Source organism: Phyllobates terribilis, unplaced genomic scaffold (genome assembly GCF_046119375.1).
Source record: "Phyllobates terribilis strain yellow unplaced genomic scaffold, ASM4611937v1 Scaffold_10__3_contigs__length_209671492, whole genome shotgun sequence".
Lineage (NCBI taxonomy): Eukaryota > Metazoa > Chordata > Amphibia > Anura > Dendrobatidae > Phyllobates > Phyllobates terribilis.
In genome coordinates, this window is record NW_027362770.1 from 155353477 (window position 1) to 155369377 (window position 15901).

The window sequence follows — 15901 nt, forward strand, 5'->3', positions numbered from 1 at the left end:
CCGGCTGGTCAGAAGTAAGTGGGAAACACCATATACACAGCAGCCACCAGAGCGAGGACACACTTTGTCTGTAGGGTGCCAAAGCGAGCATGGGCTAGAGCTTGCCCATGACTACCTTGTTTGGACACCTTACATGGGGATAACATATTGGCTGGGATTAGGACTCATCTGGACCTGCTCTTCGTGTATCACATTTTATACATACTTAAGACAATGTAAAATTCAGGTCACTTAAGACTCGCCATCAGGGATGTCGGGAATGCCCTCAAACACACAGCAATGCCTATTTTGGGGTTTGGCTTAGCCATGTCCCACTTTTTTGTGCTATGGATTATTAGACCAGCCCAGCAAGCCTAGGACTCTTGGCGCGTATGCCTATAGGTGTCCTTTTAACATGTTGAAGTAGAGTCCAGATGCAAGTTAACTAGAACTAGAACTAGAAACTGCTGCATCTAAATTAACAAGGACCTGCCTCCAGGACAGCATTCTTTAAGTAGGAGCTCAAAAAGAGCTTTCATAAGTGCTATTGCCTAAAGGGAACCTGTTGAAATTATATCTGGTCTGCAGGTAAGATGTTATAGACCAGAAGGAGCTGATCAGGTTGATGCACATTTTAGTGGGAAAAGTTTCAGTAAAACTTACATTATATTCATTGAATTCCCGTATGAGTCCAGGGGGCGGTCCTACTCAGTGATTGACAGTCTTCCCTGTATGAAAGTGCATGCAGAGATACCTGTCAATTAGAACTAGGACTCCTATGTATACAAACACAAGGGATTTCAATGAACACTGGTTATATGGAATCTTTTCCAACAAACCTATCATTCTGCTCAGCTTCTTCTCTATATTGTGCTGTACACAGATCGGACTGCATGTACAATGTGAAAGGTTCACATTAAACTTCCTACTACTGCATGGTACAGTTCCTCTTGGGCGGTGGCATAACTTGAAGCTCATCATAAGCCTCAATACAAAGTCTTGAACTATCACGAGTGTGTACTCTGGCTGTTCTTACTGTAATTCAGATCAATGTCCAAGGTTCACTTTACAGCAACACTTAAAGGGGTTTCTCATTTGGAAACTTCCTGTTCCCCAGCTGCAGTTTGCGTGAAAAAAAAGAGTTTTACATTATCCACCCTTTACTGGGTCCAGCGCTAAGTCTCCACCGCTGCTCCCAGTGTCTAATATTGTCTGCAGTGCTGACTTCATGTTGACAGCGCTGCAGCCGATCAACGATCTTAACGGCTCTGAGAACTTGGGCAGAGCAGCTGAGTTCACTGATTGGCTGCAGTGCTGTCCGCATGATGTCAGCGCTGCAGACAATAACAGAGTAGAAAAGGTGCCCAGCTCACCATCGTGTCATTGAGATGCAGATTGGAGCACTGACAGCGTTTCAGCCCAGATGCCACAATTGGAAAGCAATGAAGATTAAGTCCGACTTCACAAACAATCTTCATCATTATTGGTGTCATTAGCACCTGAAACGTAAAGATGTTACAAAGATTTTAATATGTTATCTGTTTTGTACTCACATTTAAATAAATGAAGATTGTTTGTGAAGCCTCTGCTACCCATTGTCTCCCTCTAATCCACACCAAGACCCTCTGTCACTCACTGTCTCTTTCTAATCCTGACCAAGACCCCCTGCCACCAATTGTCTCTGTCTAATCCACACCAAGAGCCCGTGCTACCCACTGTCTCTGTCTAATCCTCACCAAGAGCCCCTGCAACTCACTGTCTCTATCTAATCCTCACTAAGAACCCCTGCCACTCACTGTCTCCGTCTAATCCTCACCAAGAGCCCCTGCAACCCACTGTCTGTCTAATGCTCACCAAAAGCCCCTACAACCCACTGTCTCATTCTAATCCTCACCAAGAGCCCCAGCCATCCACTGTTTCTGTCTAATCCTCACCAAGAGCCTCTGCAATCCACTGTCTCTGTCTAATCCTCACCAAAAGCCCCTGCAATCCATTGTCTCCCTCTAATCCTCATCAAGAGCCTCTGCCACCCACTTTCTCTGTCTAATCCTCACCAAAAGCCCCTGCCACCCACTGTCTCCCTTTAATCCTCACCAAGAGCCTCTGCCACCAATTGTCTCCCTCTAATCCTCACCAAGAGCCCCTGCCACCCTTTGTCTCCCTCTAATCCTCACTAAGAACCCCTGCCACCCACTGTCTCTGTCTAATCCTCACCAAGAGCCCCTGCCACCCACTGTCTCCCTCTAATCCTCACCAAGAGCTCCTGCCACCCACTTTCTTCCTCTAATGCCCATCAACTGTCCCTGCCAACCAATGTATCCCTTTTAATCCCAATCAAGAGCCTGTGCCACCCACCGTCTTCCATTAATCCATAACAAAATCCACTGACACCTACTGTCTCCCTCTAATTCCCACCTAGAGCACCTGTCACCCACTGTCTCTCTCTAATCTCCACCAAGAATCCCTGTTACACATTGTCAGGAAACTGCCAGATCCCACCTCTGTTTCTATTTTGTCATGAACCAGTATTCTGCTGCCTCCAATTGTCAGGACAACCACGCAATTGACTTATGATTGATAGACGAGGCCATGGCTGCTTTCGCTACTAGGTAGGCCCTTGTGCGCTTCCAAGTGAATGTATAGTAAATTCACATTTGATTCCAATGCATCGAATATATATATACAGTACAGACCAAAAGTTTGGACACACCTTCTCATTTATAGATTTTTCTGTATTTTCATGACTATGAAAATTGTACATTCACCCTGAAGGCATCAAAACTATGAATTACCACATGTGGAATTATATACTTAACAAAAAAGTGTGAAACAACTGAAAATATGTCTTATATTCTAGGTTCTTCAAAGTAGCCACCTTTTGCTTTGATGACTGCTTTGCACACTCTTGGCATTCTCTTGATGAGCTTCAAGAGGTAGTCACCGGAAATGGTCTTCCAACAATCTTGAAGGAGTTCCCAGAGATGCTTAGCAATTGTTGGCCCTTTTGCCTTCACTCTGCGACCCAGCTCACCCCAAACCATCTCGATTGGGTTCAGGTCTGGTGACTGTGGAGGCCAGGTCATCTGGCATAGCACCCCATCACTCTCTTTCTTGGTCAAATAGCCCTTACACAGCCTGGAGGTGTGTTTGGGGTCATTGTCCTGTTGAAAAATAAATGATGGTCCAACTAAACGCAAACCGGATGGAATAGCATGCCGCTGCAAGATGCTGTGGTAGCCATGCTGGTTCAGTATGCCTTCAATTTTGAATAAATCCCCAACAGTCACCAGCAAAGGACCCCCACACCATCACACCTCCTCCTCCATGCTTCACGGTGGGAACCAGGCATGTAGAGTCCATCCATTCACCTTTTCTGCGTCGCTCAAAGACACCATGGTTGGAACCAAAGATCTCAAATTTGGGCTCATCAGACCAAAGCACAGATTTCCACTGATCTAAAGTCCATTCCTTGTGTTCTTTACCCCAAACAAGTCTCTTCTGCTTGTTACCTGTCCTTAGCAGTGGTTTCCTAGCAGCTATTTTACCATGAAGGCCTGCTGCACAAAGTCTCCTCTTAACAGTTGTTGTAGAGATGTGTCTGCTGCTAGAACTCTGTGTGGCATTGACCTGGTCTCTAATCTGAGCTGCTGTTAACCTGCGATTTCTGAGGCTGGTGACTCGGATAAACTTATCCTCAGAAGCAGAGGTGACTCTTGGTCTTCCTTTCCTGGGGCGGTCCTCATGTGAGCCAGTTTCTTTGTAGCACTTGATGGTTTTTGCAACTGCACTTGGGGACACTTTCAAAGTTTTCCCAACTTTTTGCATTGACTAACCTTCATTTCTTAAAGTAATGATGGCCACTCATTTTTCTTTACTTAGCTGCTTTTTTCTTGCCATAATACAAATTCTAACAGTCTATTCAGTAGGACTATCAGCTGTGTATCCACCAGACTTCAACACAACACAACTGATTGTCCCAACCCCATTTATAAGGCAAGAAATCCCACTTATTAAACCTGACAGGGCACACCTGTGAAGTGAAAACCATTTCCGGTGACTACCTCTTGAAGCTCATCAAGAGAATGCCAAGAGTGTGCAAAGCAGTCATCAAAACAAAAGGTGGCTACTTTGAAGAACCTAGAATATAAGACATATTTTCAATTGTTTCACACTTTTTTGTTAAGTATATAATTCCACATGTGTTACTTCATAGTTTTGATGCTTTCAGTGTGAATGTACAATTTTCATAGTAAAGAAAATACAGAAAAATCTTTAAATGAGAAGGTGTGTCCAAACTTTTGGTCTGTACTGTATATATATATATACTACATGGTGGCCCGATTCTAACGCATCGGGTATTCTAGAATAGGTATGTGGCCGACCGGGCGCAATCAGCAGAGCGGTATTTAAATTTGGCGCCAAAATCGCTGATTGGTCGAGGCCGGCAACCGCGACCAATCAGCAAAGCGGTGTTAAAATTTGGCATCTATATCGCAGATTGGTCACTGCCGGCGGTCGCGACTAATCAGCAGAGCGGGGTTTAAATTTGGCGGCAATAATGCTGATTGGTCGCGGCCAGCGAACGCGACAAATCAGCAGAGCGGGGTTTAAATTTCGCGGCAATAACGCTGATTGATTGTGGCCGGCGGTCGCGACCAATCAGCAGAGCGGTAATTAAATTTGGCGCCAATAATGGTGATTGGTCACGGCCGCGACCAATCAGCAGAGCGGTGTTTAAATTTGTCGCCAATAATGTTGGTTATTCGTGACCGGTAACCGCGACCAATGAGCAGAGCGGTGTTTAAATATGGCGCCAATATCGCTGATTGGTCGCGGCCGGCCACCGCGACCAATCAGTGAAGCGGTGTTTAAATTTGGTGCCAATATCGCTGATTGGTCGCGGCTGCCGTTCGCGACCAATCAGCAGAGCGTTGTTTAAATTTGGCACCAATCTCGCTGATTGGTCGCGTCTGCGGTCCGCAACCAATCAGCAGAGCGTTGTTTAAATTTGGCGCCAATCTCGCTGATTGGTCACGTCTGGCGTCCGCGACCAATCAGCAGAGCGTTGTTTAAATTTGGCGCCAATCTCGCTGATTGGTCGCGGCTGGCATCCGCGACCAATCAGCAGAGAGTTGTTTAAATTTTGTGCCAAAATCGCTGATTGGTCGCGGCTGGCGGTCGCGACCAATCAGCAGAGCGGGGTTTAAATTTGGTGGCAATACTGCTGATTGGTCGGGGCCGGCCACCGCGACCAATCAGCAGAGCGGGGTTTAAATTTTCCGCCCATATCGATGATTGGTCGTGGCCGGCGACCAATCACTGATTTGGGAGCCACATTTAAATAGCGTCCGCGACCAATCAGCACAGCGGTGTTTAAATGTGGCGCCCAAATCGGTGATTGGTCGCGGGCAGCGTCCGCGACCAATCAGCACAGCGGTGTTTAACTTTTGCGGCAAGATCAGTGATTGGTCGCGGCCGAAGATCGCGACCAATCACCGATTTGTGCGCCAAATTTAAATAGCGGACGCGACCAATCACCGATCTTGCAGACACATTTAAACACCGCTGTGCTGATTGTTTGCGGACGCGATTTAAATGTGGTGCCAAAATCGGTGATTGGTCACGGGCAGTGTCCGCGACCAATCAGCACAGCAGTGTTTAAATGTGACGCCAAGATCGGCGATTGGTCGCGGGCGCTATTTAAATGTGGCTCCCAAATCAGTGATTGGTCGCGGGCAGCGTCCGCGACCAATCAGCACAGCGGTGTTTAACTTTTGCGGCAAGATCGGTGATTGGTCGCGGCCGAAGACCGCGACCAATCATCGAATCGTATTTGTGAGGACTGGGGAGCGCCGCTGCATGTGCGTCTCCTTCCGCTGTGAGAACCCGGGACATGAGCGGGCGCTCGCAGCAGAAGTATCCCGACCCGCAGCGCCGCTCCCCGGTCCTCCCTTGACACCCTAGCCGCATGGATGTCAGCGGCGCTGCCTGTACGGCTACTTCCGCTGCGAGAACCCGGGACATGAGCGGGAGCTCGCAGCAGAAGTATCGCGACCCGCAGCGCCGCTCCTCGCTCCTCCCTTCAGCATGGAGGTCAGTGGCGCCGGCGGTCGAGGTCCTTCTGCTGCTACCGGTCGGGAGGTGAGCGCCTCGCGCCGGTCATCTCCCGGCTACATCTCCGTCCCGCAGATGAGCCGCTAACGGCCGCCATCTTTTTTCAGAAATCCCGCGGCGCTGATTGGCCGCTGCCGGACCAATGAGCGACGCGGGATTTCCAGGACAGACAGACAGAAAGACAGACAGACAGACAGATAGACAGACAGACAGATAGACAGACGGGATAGGACGATTATATATATAGATATACTTTGCTACTATCACCGTTAAGCTTCGCAATGACCAAAGAAAAACTAGCTACAACCACCAATCATTTAATCAGGCCAATTGGACACCCGTGACCGGTAATGTATGACCTCACAAGGCTTCAGGGATGCGGTTTACAGAGCAAGAGGAACAAAGCTATTAAAATGTATATATTTAATCCGAAAAGTAGGCAGTGTTTCTAAAAATATACAAAAGAAATTACAAAAGGGGTCAAAATAATCTACTATATAACTGTCTTATCACGTCTGTCTGTCTGTCTGTCTGTCTGTCCTGGAAATCCCGCGTCGCTCATTGGTCCGGCAGCGGCCAATCAGCGCCGCGGGATTTGTGAAAAAAGATGGCGGCCGTTAGCGGCTCATCTGGCGGACGGAGGTCAGCGGCGATGCAGCGGGGAGATGAGCGGCGCTAGCAGCACAACTACCCCGACCGGCGCCGCTGACCTCCATGCGGCTAACGTCGGAAGATCAGCGGCTTGGTCCGCTGATCTCCCGACAGCAAGTGTGAACGGAGGACCAGGGAGCGGCGCCGCCGGTCGGGATGCTTCTGCTGCGAACAGCCGCTCATCTCCCGGCTTCTCGCAGCAGAAGGAGCCGCACAGGCAGCGCCGCTCCCTGGTCCTCGCTAATACGGAGCCGCACAAGCAGCGCCGCTCCCGGGCCCACACTAATATGAGGCTGATTGGTCGCGGTGGCCGGCCGCGACCAATCAGCGAGATGGGTGGCACATTTAAACGCCGCTCTGCTGATTGGTCGCGGTGGCCAGCCGCGACCAATCAGCGAGATGGGCGGCAAATCTAAACACCGCTCTGCTGATTGGTCGCGGTGGCCGGCCGCGACCAATCAGCGATATAGGCTGCAAATTTAAACGCCGCTATGCTGATTGGTCGCGGTGGCCGACCGCGACCAATCAGCGAGATTGGCGCTAAATTTAAACACCGCTCTGCTGATTGGTTGCGGCCGCCGGCCGACCGCGACCAATCAGCGAGATTGGTGCCAAATGTAAACACCGCTGTGCTGATTGGTCGCGGCCGCCAGCCGCGACCAATCAGCGAGATTGGCGTCAAACTTAAACAACGCTCTGCTGATTGTTTTCGGCCGCCGGCGACCGCTACCAATCAGCGATTTTGGCGCCAAATTTAAACACCGCTCTGCTCATTGGTCCCGGCTGCCGGCCGGCCGAGACCAATCAGCGAGATTGCCGGCAAATTTAAACAACGCTCTGCTGATTGGTCAATTTTATTGCCAAATTTAAACAAGCTCTCCGGTCCTCACTAACACTGTTCGCTGATTGGTCGCGGCCGCCACCCGTGACCAATCACCGATATTGCCGCCAAATTTAAACACCGTTTTGCTGATTAGTCGCGGTTGCCGGCCACGACCAATCAGCGATTTTGGCGCCAAATTTAAACAACGTTCTGCTGATTGCGCCCGGTCGGCCGCATACATATTCTAGAATACCCGATGCGTTAGAATCGGGCCACCATCTAGTACAATATATACAATCACACAAAATAAAAGAGGATAACAAAATAAAAGTACTAGACCTGATGTGACGGACATGGCACAGAGCTTAGTGGAGGGTAGCGCTCCAGTTGAAATATGGAACAATCCTACAGCAAGCTGTATCTCCCAGAATTGAACAATTTAGAATCTGCATTCATTAGAAAAGTCATGCCCACATACCTCCCTTTGCTGAGATAGGGGCTGGTCACTGGGATGCAGCTAGATCCGAAAAAATGATGGGATCTTAGATCTTCAGGATATCTACCCACTTGAAGGTCCCAGGCGGGAGATATTAATGCCATATTTCCCATCATGATTTTAGCTTTCCATAGATAGGAGTCGTGGCATTTACAACTTTGTCCATCTGGTTGATTTTAATTCTTGGCTGATTGGCAGGCCGCACAGTGATGTAAGTAAATGTATTACATTCGCCACTTCATTAAGACGCCAAAAATGACATAACTATAGGACCTACTCTGGTCACAAAAACAAAATTTTCATAACTGGAATTCGGCTCCAAAGAGTCTGCTTGTTGTTCCTTTGAAATTAGGAAGAGTTGTCTCCACAGGTGATCTTCGCAGTCCTCCCTACCTCTTGTATACATTAAGTCCAGACTTTGTGTCTGTTCTCCAGCAGATAGCCCACTTCAATTACCTGTTCACAGCAGGAGGTCATAGAGTAACCGGGGTCAGATGTCTAGAGTGCTAGCTTTTGTTTCCTTCCCAAATTATGATTAAACCATGTTTCAATCCTCAATGTGAGGGTGACACTTCCCTTCCTAAAAATGGCTTTATAGATTGGTCCCATTTTACCATTACATCTATGACACCCACTGTCTCCTTCTAATCTTTACCGAGAGCCACTGTAAACCACAGTTTACCTATAATCCTCATCAAGAATCCCTTCTACTATCTCCTACTTATCCCCATCAAGTGCCTTTGCCACCCACTATCTCCCTCTAATCTCAACCATAAGTCACTGACACACACTGTCTCCCTCTAATCACCAAAGAAGATCTTCTGCAATCAACTATCTCCATTTACTCCTCACCAAGAGCCCCTGCTACCACCTGTCTCCTTCAAATCATCACTACGAGCTTTTGACACCAAATGTCTCCCTCTAATCCCCAGGAAGGTCCATTGTGACCCACTGTTTCCCTCTATTCCCAACCAAGAGGCCCTGCCAACCCCTGCATCCTTCTAATAGTCATCATGAGCTTCTGCAACTCAGTGTCTTTTTCTAATCCTCACTAAGAGTCTTTGCCTCACATTGTCTTCTTTTTATCCCCACCAAGAGGCACTGACACCCACTGTCTCCCTCTAATCCTCATCAAGAGCTCTTGCCACCCATTGTCTCCTCCTAATCTCCATCAAGAGCCCCTGCCACCCAATGTCTCCCTCTAATTTCCATCAAGATCCATTGACACCCATCGTCTCCCACTAATCCTCACCTAGAGCCCCTGTCAACTACTGTCTACCTGTAATCCCTTTCAAGAGCCCCTGACACCAACTATTTCTCTCTAATCCCCATCATGAGCCCCTGCCACTCAGAGCCTGTACCACCCACTGTCTTCTTCTAATCCCTACCAAGAGCCCCTACCACTCACTGTATCCTTCCAATCTCAACGAAGACCCTGTGACACCCAGTGACTCCCTGTAAATCCCAACAAGATCTCCCGCCACCTACTGTCTCCCTCTGTCCTCCACCAAGAGCTCCTGCCACCAACTATTGTCTTCCTCTAATCACCACAAAGAGCCAATGATACCCAATATTTCACTCAAATTCTCACTCAGAATACCTACTGGCTTCTCCCTCTAATCTCAATGAGCCCCTGCCATCCACTGTCTCGCTCTAATCCCCACCAAGAGCCCCTGTCACATATTGTCTCCATCTAGTCTACTACAAGAGCCCCTGCCACACACTGTATCCTTCTTATGCCCACCAACAGTCCCTGAAAACCACTGTCCTCCTCTAATCCCAACCACGTGCCCATTACTGCCACCCACTGTCTTCCGTGAATCCATACCAAAATCGCCTGACATCCACCGTCTCCCTCTATTCCCCATCTAGAACACGTATCACCCACTGTCTCCCTCTAATCTCCATGAAGATTCCCTGTCACAACTGTCTCTTGCTAATCTTTACCAAGAGAGTCCAAGTCAACTATATCTCTAATACCTATCAATAACCCCTGCAACCAACTGTCTCCCTCTAATCCTCAACAAAGTCCCTGTCAACCCCTTAATCCCTCTAATCCCAACCAAGAGCCCTTGCCACCCACTGTCTTACATTAATCCATACCAAGATCCACTGACATACACTATCTCACTCTAATCCCACCTAGAGCACCTGCCACCCACTGTCTCCTGCTAATTTTTATTAAGAGCCCCTATCAACCACTGTCTACCTCTAATCCCAGCTAAGTGCCTCTGACATCCAGTGACTCCCTCTATTCCCCATAAAGATCTTCTACCACCCATTGTCTACCTCTAATATCCACCAACAGCTCCTGCAACCCACTGTCTTGCTATATTCCCCACCAATGGCCAAAGACTCCCAAGGTTTTGCTTGAATCCTCACTAACATCACCTGAAACTCACTGTCTCCATCTAATCTCCTTCCAGAGGCACTGCTTCCAAGTGTCTACTTCTAATCCTCGCCAAGAGCTCATGCCACCTCTAATCCCAACCAAGAGCTTCTGGCACCCACTGTCTCCCTCTAATCTTCACCAAGATCTCCCGGAACCCAGTGACTCTGTCTAATCCTCACCTAGAGACCCTACCACCCGCTGTCTCCCTCTAATGCCCACCAACTGCCACCCACTGTCTCCCTCTAAGGCTATGTGCCCACGATGCAGAAATGCTCCTGATTTTTCCTGAGCGTTTCTGTATCTCCCTGGCAGAAAAAAGGCATGCGGATTGTACATGCGTTTTTCCTGCCAGGGACAAGCGGAAGTGAAGCGTTCTTCACATGCATTTCCACATGTGGGTTGACAAGCGCTTTCCAAGCGATTTTAGCATCACTTGGAAAGTGCTTGAAAACTTGGTCACACTATATAAATCCATGTAACCAGCATGTAACCGTAAAGAATGGTAAAAATTAAAAAAATAAATATATACTTACCTTCTGATGGCCCCCGGTGTCTTTATCCGATGCGCCCTGGCTTGCCGGCAGCTTGCGGTACACTAAAGGACCTGCCGACGTCAGCGGTCACGTGACCCGTCACATGACTAAATGACGCCACGGCAGGTCCTTTTCAGACCATCGCGAGCTGCCGGCAAGCCAGGACGCATCGGATAAAGACACCGGGGGCCATCAGAAGGTAAGTATAATATTTATTTTTTATTTTATTCTTTTTTTTGCAGGTACTATGGTACCCGGGTCCGGAGGAGAGTCTCCTCTTCTCAAAACCTGGGTACCATCCGCACATTGAAACGCATGAATTCCGCATCTGCACATGTAGTGATGCGGATACTATGTGTTCCAATGCAAGTCAATGGCGGCGAAAACGCAGCGTTTACACAAAATAATTGGTAGTGCTGCGGATTTTTCCGCAATGATAATCCGCAGCGGAAATTTCGGCAGCATGTGCACAGCACATGTGGATTATCATTGGGGAACATGGCAGACCTTCTACCAAGCGTTTTTAAGCGTTTCTGCAGCGGAATTGACGCTGCCGAAACGCTTAAAAAACGCATAGTGGGCACACAGCTTAATCCTCGGTAAGAGCCCCAGATTCACTGTCCTCCCATCAAGGGTCTAGAGACTACTGACCTGGTCAATGGACTGGGGGTCTGAGAACCAATCTATAGATCTCTACCTGCAACCCACTATCTCCATCTCACTGAGGATCTACCACAAGAGCCCCTGCCACCTTTAAACCCCATCAAGAGCCCCATACATTCCCTCTAAACCCCACTGAGAGCCCTATGCAAAGTACTGGGTGAAGTTAGGGCATACCTCCAAACTTTTGAAGAACAGAAAGAAGAACAAATTATACGGCGAGCGTAGCGTGATGCAGCATTTTTTGGCCATGCCCCCTATTCACACCCAATCCATGCTCATTTACCATTTCTTTCTACCCTGGCAGGAGGAGATGTCAGAAGGGCCATGGCAATGATGGACATTCAGAAGACTGCAGGGCATAGACCCAAATCCGGGACTGTCCCACTGTATCCAGGACAGATGGGACTAGAGATGAGCGGATGGATTCACGGGACTTTGGTCCAGAGTCAAGATCAGTGGTACCTGGCGACTGGACTGGAGGCCTCTGAATCTCTTACCTTCCGGCACGGCTTTTGATTAGCCTGGCTGATGCGACATCATCCGTGCGTCCTGCTCATCTCTAGTTGAGATCTGTGGATTTATTTTTTGTTCATTCATAGTCGTAGCAGCCAGAACGTTCTCATTTTTTTGTAAGCTTCACTATAGGACATGTGACTTTTTTGTGTCTGTAAGGCCGCGTTCACACATTGGATAAATCATGTGTTTTTTGTTTTCTGCAGGTGTCTGCACCAAACGACACAGTAACAATCTTCTCTGGTTATTGCTCCATTTTTTATGCCTTTTCGCTCTTATTTAATGCGTTTTTGGTGCAGATGTGAAGCTGCGTTTCTAATGTGTTTTTTATAGTACAGAAAAGTTTTGATTCTGCGCTTAAAAAAGTATCTGAAGTTTCTTAAATGTGTTTTTTTATGCTCCCCATAGAAGCCTCTAGAGAATAAAAAACACCAAAACAGCACAATTCAGCAGAATCTTTAGACGCTCAGGGGCGCAGTTTTCATGAAATCACATCCACTTTGCTTGAACAGTTAAACACAGCAGAATTTCAGTGCAAAAAAAAGCAGCAGAAAATATGGAGCATTTACACTACATGTGAACAGAACCTAAATGTCCAAGCAATGTGGATGTGATTTCATGAAAACTCCGCCCTCGATGCATCTAAAGACGCTGCTGGACTGTGCGGTTTTAGTGCTTTTTCATCTCTATAGGCTTCAATATGTAGCGTGAAAAAAAGGGCAAAAAGTTGCATTTTTAAGCGCAGAATCAAAGCTTTTCTAAAGTAATAAAATAGCGGATTCACATCTGTACCAAAAACGCATCAAACATGGGGGAAAACGCATAAAAGACACACAAAACACATGCAACAATCAGAGAAGATTGTCATTGCATCATGTGGTGCCGTCATCTGCAGAAAATATGCAGGAAAAATGCAGTAGAAAAAACACCGCAATCACGCTACGTGTGAACATGGCCTCAGCGTTACTTTTTATGGGTAGAGTAAAAATAGCAATGACACCATTTTTTATGCCATTTAACGATCCTCGTAAATAATCTAATCATTGTGCTGTGCAGGTCGTTACGATTACAGGGACACCAAATATGCCCGTGTTATTGGCTGATTTGTGATGTTTATTATTTTAATAAAAAAGCGCATTTAAAAATGAAATTATTGTAAGTGTTTTTCATTATTTTCTAGTAATTTTATAGGAAGAAAAAAATCTGTCTTATTTTCCCCTAGAATATGGGGACATAGAAATATACTGTTATATACAATGTATCTCTAAGGTCAAGTATAATCTTCCTGTGGGTTTGGTGCCTGCAATCAGCTCAAGTGTACAAAATTCTCCAAGTGACATCACTGTGGCTCAATAACATTAGCTGTTGTCTGCAATTATACAGGTTGTGGGTTCAAGTCCTTGGGAGACTCATAAGAGAGAGAAAATGAACCAAAAAATCTGACTTTTTCTTCACCTTTAGAATACAGGGATATGGAGATACACTGCTATATACAATGCATCTCTATGCACCTGTATAATCTGCTTCAGGGGTCAATGCTTGCAATACAGCTCAAAATTACCAAATTCTCTTATGTTTATCACTGTGAGCTGTGGCTCATTGCTAAAGCTGCTGCTTGCGCACATGAGATTGCAAATTTGAGTCTAAGTGAGGCCAGATAGGAAAATTGTTTAATTTCTATCAGTGCAGAGAGATGCGGCTCCGGAGAGATGACGACGTAGGAGAGAGATCAGTAATACAAGTCAGGACTGAGCTCTCAAATCGGGACAGTCCCGCTGAATTCGGGAAGGTTGGGAGCTACGGGTTAGGGTACTGGTTTAGCATAAAAAAAAATTAGCCCAGTGTGTTGTGCCTCTTATCCTTCAATGTTTATAGGTATGTGGTGGGGATACTTGATGATTGAGATATACTGTGATAATGGAACTATATTAATATACAGTACACCTTGGAATTTTTAGCAGATTTTTGTATAATTTTGACTATCAAATCAACGTCATTGTCATGTCAAATGATTTAGGAATCATACAGACAGTATTGTGTATAGTAGTGTTGTTGCTATACTGCCCTGCATAGGGTTTGCCCCTTTTAGAAGTTTCCCTCCCTCTGTCCATGTGACTCTGATGTAGCTCTGATGTCAGTAACCCCTCCCTTCTTCTTCCTCATTCTATATGTCAGCCATGTTAAGAACCACACGTGTATGCATCTCTGGTTCAGAATAAGTTCTTTTTACCTATTGTAATTGTGCATTACTTCAAGAATTCAGCTGGAAAATAAACCTTCTTCTGGAATCTCCACATGTGCCTCCTGCAGTTAAGTCAAGCTGATGGACAACTATGGACAACTGTGTTCAGTTTATGAGATTTATACCAGAAAGGCGTGTGAGAGTGTGAAATGTGATAACAGCAGGAGAGCACTAGGACCCTGTGACTTTTGCCTGGCTGGGCTCAGAGGAGGGGCAGTGCTAGAAACTGTGTGTATTCTAAGAGCATCTGATGTGTGAGTCTAGACAGGAAGTCTGTGAAAAGGAGCTGCAATAAGACGCTGTCTTTACACTCTTCCGTGTGGAGTTTGTTTACCCCTTTCTCTGTTTTAGGACAAGTGCTGAGCTGGGGAAGCTGTGTGGCTCTGTGAAGTTTTGTGGAGGTCCATGCTGAGTGGATTATAGACTTTGTGCTGAAGGAGTTACGTGTCGAGTGATGAAGGGACTGAGTAATCCATTTCTGTGACTGAGCACGCGGTTGGTGTACTGGATAACAGTGAGAGACTTCGGGAGGAAAGAAGGTTTCTGGTGCTATTTCCACTGAGAGGATATTGACAAGACTTTGTGAAGAGATCTTCCCAGACCTTAATCTGAGGCTACAGGACTAAAGTCCCCGGCGTGTGGGCTCGGCATCGGCCGACAAGACAAGGAATTTTTGCTGTTTTGCGAACTTTGTTTTTGTTTTGGCGCCAAAGTTTTCCGGGACTAGCTGCAGCCACTGTGATTCACAGGCCTGTGATAGACTGCATCTGAGGTTAACGGTACCATAACTTTAAGATATCCGGATATCCTGATAATAAGGGTATAAGAGCAATTGGTATAGTTTCATGCATTAATATTGTTCATAGTGGTAGGATTGTATGCAGTGTGCCATCTCAGGGGGTCCCCATAGACCGCCCTCACTAGATTGACACAGTGTTTAGGTAAAATTGTTCCAGATCTCTAGAATAATTCACACAAGCTGGAAACCTTGAGATTGGCACATTGGTTTCAGCTTTTGCTGATTGTGTGTATTTAGTAGAGACAGTGTCCCAGGCAGAACCTGAGACTGATTCATGCAATACTGAGTTTTAGTCTAATCCCTGTTTTAGTAAAGAAAGTGTTGTTTATTTCTGTCTCTGTCTCAGTTTGTGACTCACTGGATCTCTCTCGGACCTCCGGTCATTACATTTTTGGCGTAGTCGGCAGGATCCAGTGCTTGTCATGGACGGAGACGAGGGAAGAAATGACTCTGCCTCACCAGCAGCCCCCCCGCTTATAGCGGAACCCCTGGCAGCCGCGACTACTGTGGGAGGACATGTGCCGGTAGGAGCTTTACTCCAGCACATGCCGAAATACGACGGGCGTAACATGCCGTTGCAGGATTGGGCTGAGAGGGTTCGGAGTGTGCTGCGGATGTGTTATCTGGCCCCCGCATTACGAGCAGAGTTGGCATTAAATGCACTAGAGGGCGACGCTAGGCGGATGGTGATGGTAC